Source organism: Xenopus tropicalis, chromosome 6 (genome assembly GCF_000004195.4).
Source record: "Xenopus tropicalis strain Nigerian chromosome 6, UCB_Xtro_10.0, whole genome shotgun sequence".
NCBI lineage: Eukaryota > Metazoa > Chordata > Amphibia > Anura > Pipidae > Xenopus > Xenopus tropicalis.
Genome location: NC_030682.2, coordinates 26,947,398 through 26,955,148, shown reverse-complemented (window position 1 = coordinate 26,955,148; position 7,751 = coordinate 26,947,398). Strand labels below are relative to the sequence as shown.

General features: G+C 38.2%; 1 long non-coding RNA gene across 1 annotated transcript; it reads right to left on the bottom strand.

Moving 5' to 3' along the window:
- Positions 1–2,183: 2,183 nt before the first annotated feature.
- LOC116411730 lies at positions 2,184–6,322 on the bottom strand. Its single transcript, XR_004223322.1, has 2 exons — positions 5,766–6,322; positions 2,184–4,340 (listed from the first exon to the last, which is right to left on the bottom strand). It is a non-coding gene; the product is annotated as an uncharacterized LOC116411730 (long non-coding RNA).
- Positions 6,323–7,751: the final 1,429 nt, after the last annotated feature.

Sequence of the window (7,751 nt, the reverse complement as noted above, 5' to 3'; positions counted from 1 at the left end):
GCACTTGTGCTAGAGTTAGTAAATGAGGCTTATTGTCATTTATAGTACCTTAAAAATTCTTGATGACATCAGTGTTCTTGGAGCAGCTGGTGAACAAAAGTGTTCATGCCTTCACTACTCCTTTTACTGTGACCCCCATAACCACTGTATATGCTTGAGCTCAACTGCCCTTATGCTGTATGTGGTAGAACAAGGGGTTATAGAAATATAAACACTTACAGTAAGTTGTTACATTCCCTTTTAACTTACTCTTTTATGGGTTTGTGGATGGTTTCCTTACAAAGGTGATTTTTAATATTTACCCTTTATTATGTTGGGACCTCCACGCTATTTACTCTGCTCCTTGATGTAGATGACACTGAATGTTTTAAAGTCAAATAATCAATAATGGCTGCTAGAAACCATGGCTCCATTATTCATAACTAGCGATAAACGAATCTGCCTGCTTCGTCGAAAATTCGCAAAATTTACAAAAGCCGTCTTTTTTTATGCGACCGCAACTTCTTGACGCAACCGTGAGTTTTACATGGCAAAATTTTGCGGCTGTTTCACAAAAAAAATTGCCTATGCCCAAATGTGCAATTTCCCTGTGATTCCTTGCCTAGCGAAAAAAATTAGCTCATATTGTGGGGCAATATAAAAAAGTTGCGGTATTCATATTTTTTCCACATCTTTTTTCGTTCGTGCTTTTTAAATTTAGATCTTTTGATAAATGAATGATGTTCATGGAAATCAGTATATTGATAAATGGGCCTCTAAATGAAAACCTTTTCTAAGATCGTCAAGACCCTATAAATAAACAATGATGCTTGCACGTACACAAGTTTGATGCATTAAATATTTTGTGGAACTTCAAAAAGCTAGTGTTTACTCACAAAGACCAATAAACATAGCTGTTCCTATCTACAGACCAGTTTCCCAGTTTAAATTGTTTCTATGTTGCACTTATGTTTTCAATTTTAGTTTAATTAACTTAGGTTAACTTTTAAACAAATGAAATTGCACCAATACAGTTGTCCATAGCAACTGCAATCAGATTAAAGTTTTTATTTTCTAACCTGTAGTTTTTTTTTTATAAATGTTTGCTGATTGGCTGCTATGGGCAACTGCACATGTAATTTTTTACCTATGCTAGTAAATGAGTCCCTCTATATATATGTAAGTAATATAGTCTTCTTTTTTAACACCGCTTGTCCATAAACCTACCATTTAGAAGAATTGTTATATGGATGATGTGATTTTGCTTGATGATGATAATGAGATATGTCTAATTGTTAAATGATTCAGCAATGAACACAAAAATCAACACCCGTGGGTTATTTTCTTATATTATTTCATATCTTAACATTTGTCTGTCACTGTTTGCCTATTGTAATTTTGAGACTTATGGATGAAAATTAATATGTCATTTCCAATTGTGATTAGCAAGAAATAGGTGATTGGTATTTGTCTCAGAAAACTGATGGTATGCACGAGTTATTCTACATATTCACTGTGGCATACACTCAAAATATTACTGTCCATTTCTAAAAGCTATATCCATTGAGACAGCTTATTTATTTGTAATTATCAATGCCACAGCCTATTAGGAAGAATTACAAAATGAGCAATATAGGGCAAAACACTGATTTCATTTTAGCTGAATATATCTCTCCTCTCCAAAAAGTCATTATATATGTCAAATAAGGGTTTAAATGTTAGAATTTGAAAAACGAAATTAAAGTTACAAATTGCATTTTAAATTGTGTTTTACTACTTTATTCCTCTAATACAAAAAAGAAAAATATAAGTACTAAAATAGCAGTGGGAATTTAGCAATACAGGTATGGGATCCCTTATCCGGAAACCCATTATCCAGAAAGCTCCGAATTACGGAAAGCCTGCCTCCCATAGACTCCATTTTAATCAAAAAATTCAGAATTTAACTGATTACCTTTTTCCCTGTAGTAATAAAACAGTACCTTGTAATTGATCCCAACTAAGATATAAATAATCCTTATTGGATGCAAAACAATCCTATTGGGTTCAATTAATGTTTTATTGATTTTTTAGTAAACGTAAGGTATGGAGATCCACATTACGGAAAGACCCCTTATCCGGAATACCCTTTGTCCCAAGCATTCTGGATAATGGGTCCTATACCTGTATATTTACCGATACAGGACAGTGAAAAACACAGCTGATAATTATTACCTGTGGGTTTAATAATAACAGACAATGCAGGAAATTACAAGAATTGTGTTTGTTTTGATTTTGCAAAAAAAAAAAAAAAACAAATAAATAAAGGACAAAGCTTCCCTAGAGGAAGAATGTAGAAAGATGGGAGTAGATAGGGAATAAGACTACAATCACACACAGCATGTTTACAAATTTGAAATCAGAACACATATAAGCACATATAAATGCAAATTCAGTCACAATACATTTTTAGGATGTGTAACACAATATTTCACAACCTCAGTAATAATTAGAACAAATTCTAGAATGTTTTACGTGCTGCATTTAAAGAAAAGGATTGACAAATGCTTGAATTAGCTATAAAAGCAATATATTATCACAAATATATAAATATTGTGCCCATTTCTATGAACCCTAAACGATAGAGGTGTAGAGAATAGAGGGGGAACCAGAAATTCCAGACTACAGGCCATATATTATTATTCCAAGTTGTACTCTCAGCCATGAACATAATTACAGTACAAAATTCAGGCAACAAAGACTTTCTTGAGCGGAAATTTTTATGTGTCTTTTTCCAAGTTCACCTGTTTTTACACCAGAATGTGCTACACATTTGCATAAAGTCATTAAATGATCTATATACACTACCTGTTACACAACTTTATACATACACTCCTAAGTCTTTGTTTCCAGGGTTAGTTTAAACCAAGAAGTACTGTACTGGATAGAGTTAACACCCATTAATATTGAGAATCAAAGTAGCGCATGGACATAGAGAAAACACAATAAATATATTTAAGTCACTGAGCATTCAGTTTGTTTTCCAGGCTTGAGGGATAATTTTTCTAGGTATGCAGAGCTTCAACTTAGCCTGCTCAGCAGCAATGGCCCTTAAAGGGGAACTCCAGAAAACGTTTCTGTATGATTTTAGAATTATTTGTACATGTATTTTCTATAGAAAGCAGTATATTCGTCTCCCTTTCTATGCTCAGCACTGCTGGATCTGACTTTTGAAACAATGTAACTGGGGCCTACTGATTAACATGCCTGTGAAGAACCATTAAAGGTATTGTGGGAATTGGAGTTTTGCTGTAGGATAGTTTCTGATACATTGTTTCATGTGTCCAGCATTGCAGAAAGGAACAAATACTGCTTTCAATTGCAATTACATTTAAAAAGAACTAAAACTGGTTAACATTTTTAAGTAACATGCCTGTATATTGGAAATTTGCTTAGAACTACATTTTGTTATGCAAAAATTATTGTGGGATGAAGTTTTCTTCAACAGTCAATTTCCCTCGTTATACGAGGGAAAATGCTGTTGAGATTGCTGGAACTCTTCATAGTATGTCACGGTCAAATGGCAGCCATTTTGCTGTTTTCTAGTGTCTGATATATGGAAGTTATTGGTGTAGTTACTTACAAGTCAAAAAACTGAAATGATGTGTGCAGAGTTGTAACTTTTAGTGATGCCTTCAGCATTGTAACCATTGTTCATCTTATTTTCCTTGGTCATTCCTTTTTTGCACACTTTTATCCTCTAGCTCAATTTCTCTTCTTTCCATGTCCTGGCCCTGCAAAGCAATTAGGGGCCCTTAATTCCTAAAAGCATAATGCAATTGGACAGGCAGGAGAACATTTGAATTAATCTTTTGCCACATTCATTATTCTTTCTTAATGTATCTTCCTCTGTTTTCTTAATCTCCTTACATGTTTTGTGCTCTTCTGTTTCTCTCCATGGGGATTTACAGTAGCTAGTCTTGGTGGGGAGCTAGCTACACTATGCACAGCAGGAATATGCATGTCTAACAGCCCTTTAATATGGCTACTGATATTCCTGCCACAATGGTTTTTCACTAATTGCTCATGTAGTGGCGTGTAAAGAGCTGAACATAGGCAAGCAAAGAACCAAGGAAGCATGTTTGTCTATCAGTTCTACCAGTAAGATATTATACTTGCCTTGCAAGTGGAACTCTAAGAGCTGCCTGCATTTTTGCTGTCTTGTGTGCTGTCTTTACAAGGAGATCATCTGGTGCCAGTCTAAGCTACACGATTTATGGCACAGGCCATACCCATTTGTTTTGGCAACTTTCTGGTTGACTTTTTAAACCGAAAATCACATTGAGGCGACAGACCAATGCCATTCCTCATGCTTAAGTCTCCTGCACAAAAAGGCACAGCAGGCAATTGTTTAGAAAACACAGTTCAACTCAACTTCACTAAAAGTGGTTAACGCAACAAAATTATTGGTACATTTCTATTTTTTTTTCTGTGTACTGCAAATGTTTTTATTAAGTAAAATGTTGAGGGGCTCTAAGGGGCTGATTTACTAATCCACGAATTCGAATCCGAATGGGAAAAATTCGGATTGGAAACGAACAGTTTGCGACTTTTTCGTATTTTTTGTGATTTTTTCGTCGCAGTTACGACTTTATTGTAAATTGTCGTGACTTTTTCATACCCGTTACGACTTGCCATAGGGCTCAATGGCACTCTACAGCTCCAACCCCGCCCAAGGAAAGTCTCCCATAGGGCTCAATGGCACTGTGCAGCTGCAACCCGGCCCAAGGAAAGTCTCCCATAGGGCTCAATGGCACTCTGCAGCTCCAACCCGGCCCAAGGAAAGTCTCCCATAGGGCTCAATGGCACTCTGCAGCTCCAACCCGGCCCAAGGAAAGTCTCCCATAGGGCTCAACGGCACTCTGCAGCTCCAACCCGGCCCAAGGAAAGTCTCCCATAGGGCTCAATGGCACTCTGCAGCTCCAACCTGGCCCAAGGAAAGTCTCCCATAGGGCTCAATGGCACTCTGCAGCTCCAACCCGGCCCAAGGAAAGCCTCCCATAGGGCTCAATGGCACTCTGCATCTCCAACCCGGCCCAAGGAAAGTCTCCCATAGGGCTCAATGGCACTCTGCAGCTCCAACCCGGCCCAAGGAAAGTCTCCCATAGGGCTCAATGGCACTCTGCAGCTCCAACCCGGCCCAAGGAAAGTCTCCCATAGGCTCAATGGCACTCTGCAGCTCCAACCCGGCCCAAGGAAAGCCTCCCATAGGACTCAATGGCACTCTGCAGCTCCAACCTGGCCCAAGGAAAGTCTCCCATAGGGCTCAATGGCACTCTGCAGCTCCAACCATGGCCCAAGGAAAGCCTCCCATAGACTCAATGCACTCTGCAGCTCCAACCTGGCCCAAAGGGAAAGCCTCCCATAGGACCTAATGGCACTCTGCAGCTCCAACTGCCCAAGAAAAAAGTCACGATAATGAAGCATTGAATGAACCGAAACTTTCGTACTCAGCGCGAAGGCTACGAAAAAGTCGCGACAATTTACGAAAAAATCGCTAAAAACGGATCATTACGAAAAAAATCGCATTTCGGACGCCTTCGGACCGTTCGTGGATTAGTAAATCCCCTAATTCTGCCCATTTGCACAAAGGTATTTTAGTGTTCCATGGCTAGAAAGCAATTCTTTATTGTAACGGTATGCTTATTTAAACTATAGCTATTGCATGGGGGGCACACACAAGTCTATAATATTCATAACTATTTGTTATTTCATATATACCGGGTACAGGGAGTTGTTAATATTACCTGCGCATCTTGGTGCATTGCCATATTTAGCAGATCACCATGCTATCCCACTGCATATTTATATTGCCATCAGGGTGGAGATGCTCTTGACACCAAAGGAAAGTTAGGGCTCTACCTGAAGCGACAAACAAATGTAAAACCAGTCATGTCCAGCTTTTGTTGGGCTACATTTCTCTAAATACACTTTAACAGCTTCCTGTAGTTGGCTGAGTGTTTTATCGGGTTCACACAGTTAAATGACAAACACTTGGGTATTTTTTATGACAGGTATATTATTAAGGACGTTAACTTGGTGCAGTACTAATGACTGATGATAATCAAACGCTTCTGAGCCTCCAGAGGCAAACACTACTGGCCAAAATGGCTCTCAAGTGAGGTAATGCTATGGCTGTGACTCAGGAACTGAGGCTACAGGTACATTTCCAGTAACGGGTTCCATTATGAAGCATGAGGGAAAGGGAGACATCCCTGAACTGAAAAGAACGAGCACCACGTGTAGCGGCTATCCGCGTTTCCAGTGCGGACAAAGCAGTTTCCCTCCAATCGGCCATTTTGTAGACCCCTCGCCGGAGTAAAATATTCAAAATGGCCGCTCATCCCGCCCACGGCATGGGTTCTGCCTTCTTATTCACTTTTAAACTAACCATCCAGCCAGTCAGGCTGAAACGATCGCCGGCGGGGGGGGTCTGTTAGTCCGCTGAACAATAAAGGGATTCTTCTAGTGTAAAAAAAAAAAGTGTCCCAGCACACGAAGGCGCTAGATAGTGTGCTGGGACACACACAAGGCGCTATATAGTGTGCTGGGACACACACAAGGCGCTATATAGTGTGCTGGGACACGAAGGCGCTAGATGGCTGCGGTGCTGCCGGCGCTCACATCGGGAGAAGCGACTTTTGTTTTTTGTCTTTACCTGAAGTACAGATAGAATTACTTTTGGGGAGGGGGGGTAAAGTTTTCAGGTTACTTTATTAAATGAAACAGCAGCACCATATAGAAATTACTCGCATGTGTGTGTCAGAATCAGAATATTTCCCTTTATAGCCCATATGCATAACGTGCTAGGTGTCGGGATTTTAATGGCAAACCATTTATTGGCAAACATACATATAGCAACATTAATATATATATATATATATATGTGTGTGTTAAAACATATTCAGATGACTGAAAGAAGTAGTCATTACTAGAGCAACTTTCGCAGGTGTTTCGGTTTGCAAGTCGGACCTTTATATCATCCCGTAAAGGTCCCTCTTATACAGCTGAACTGCAACTGTATAATATATATATATGTATAGTTACTTTTACTTTTAGCCATTTGCAAGAACACACATTTATGTGTGTGTGTATATATGTATATATATATGTATATATATATATATATATATATATGTATGTTCAATGTATACACATGCATACACACACACAAGTGTTCACACTAAAAACTACACAAAACAAACAGTCCAATGGATTTCTAAGGAGAGTTCTGTAAATTGAACATTTCAATTGTGTACAGGAAAATATGTAACACCTCAAATGCATTAATTCCTAGTAAAGGTGTGTGAAACAATAAGTAAGTCTGTTCACATGTATTTGCAATAAGGTTTGTGTCTTATTCCAGCAGCTATCGTGGTGTACAGTTTAGTACTATAATTTTAAGAAACAAGTTTTTTTTTGTACAATACATATATAAAAATGCAGTTTACAGTGCAAAAATCACACTTGCATTTCCGCTGTATAATTTTACAATATGCAAGGATACTTGTGCTTTTTATTAAATGGGGGTAAACTGGTTCAACAATTGTTTGCTACAATATATATGCATAATAATTAGAACTATATGTGAAACAGTTGTGAAGCCAGACCTAGAATACTAGGTAAATCTATGCACTTTAAAATCAGTGTCATAAAAAGATACATTTAGTTTTACTAAACATTTAAGGTATAGTAGAGATAACAAAAAGTTCAGAACTGAAACTGAACAGAAC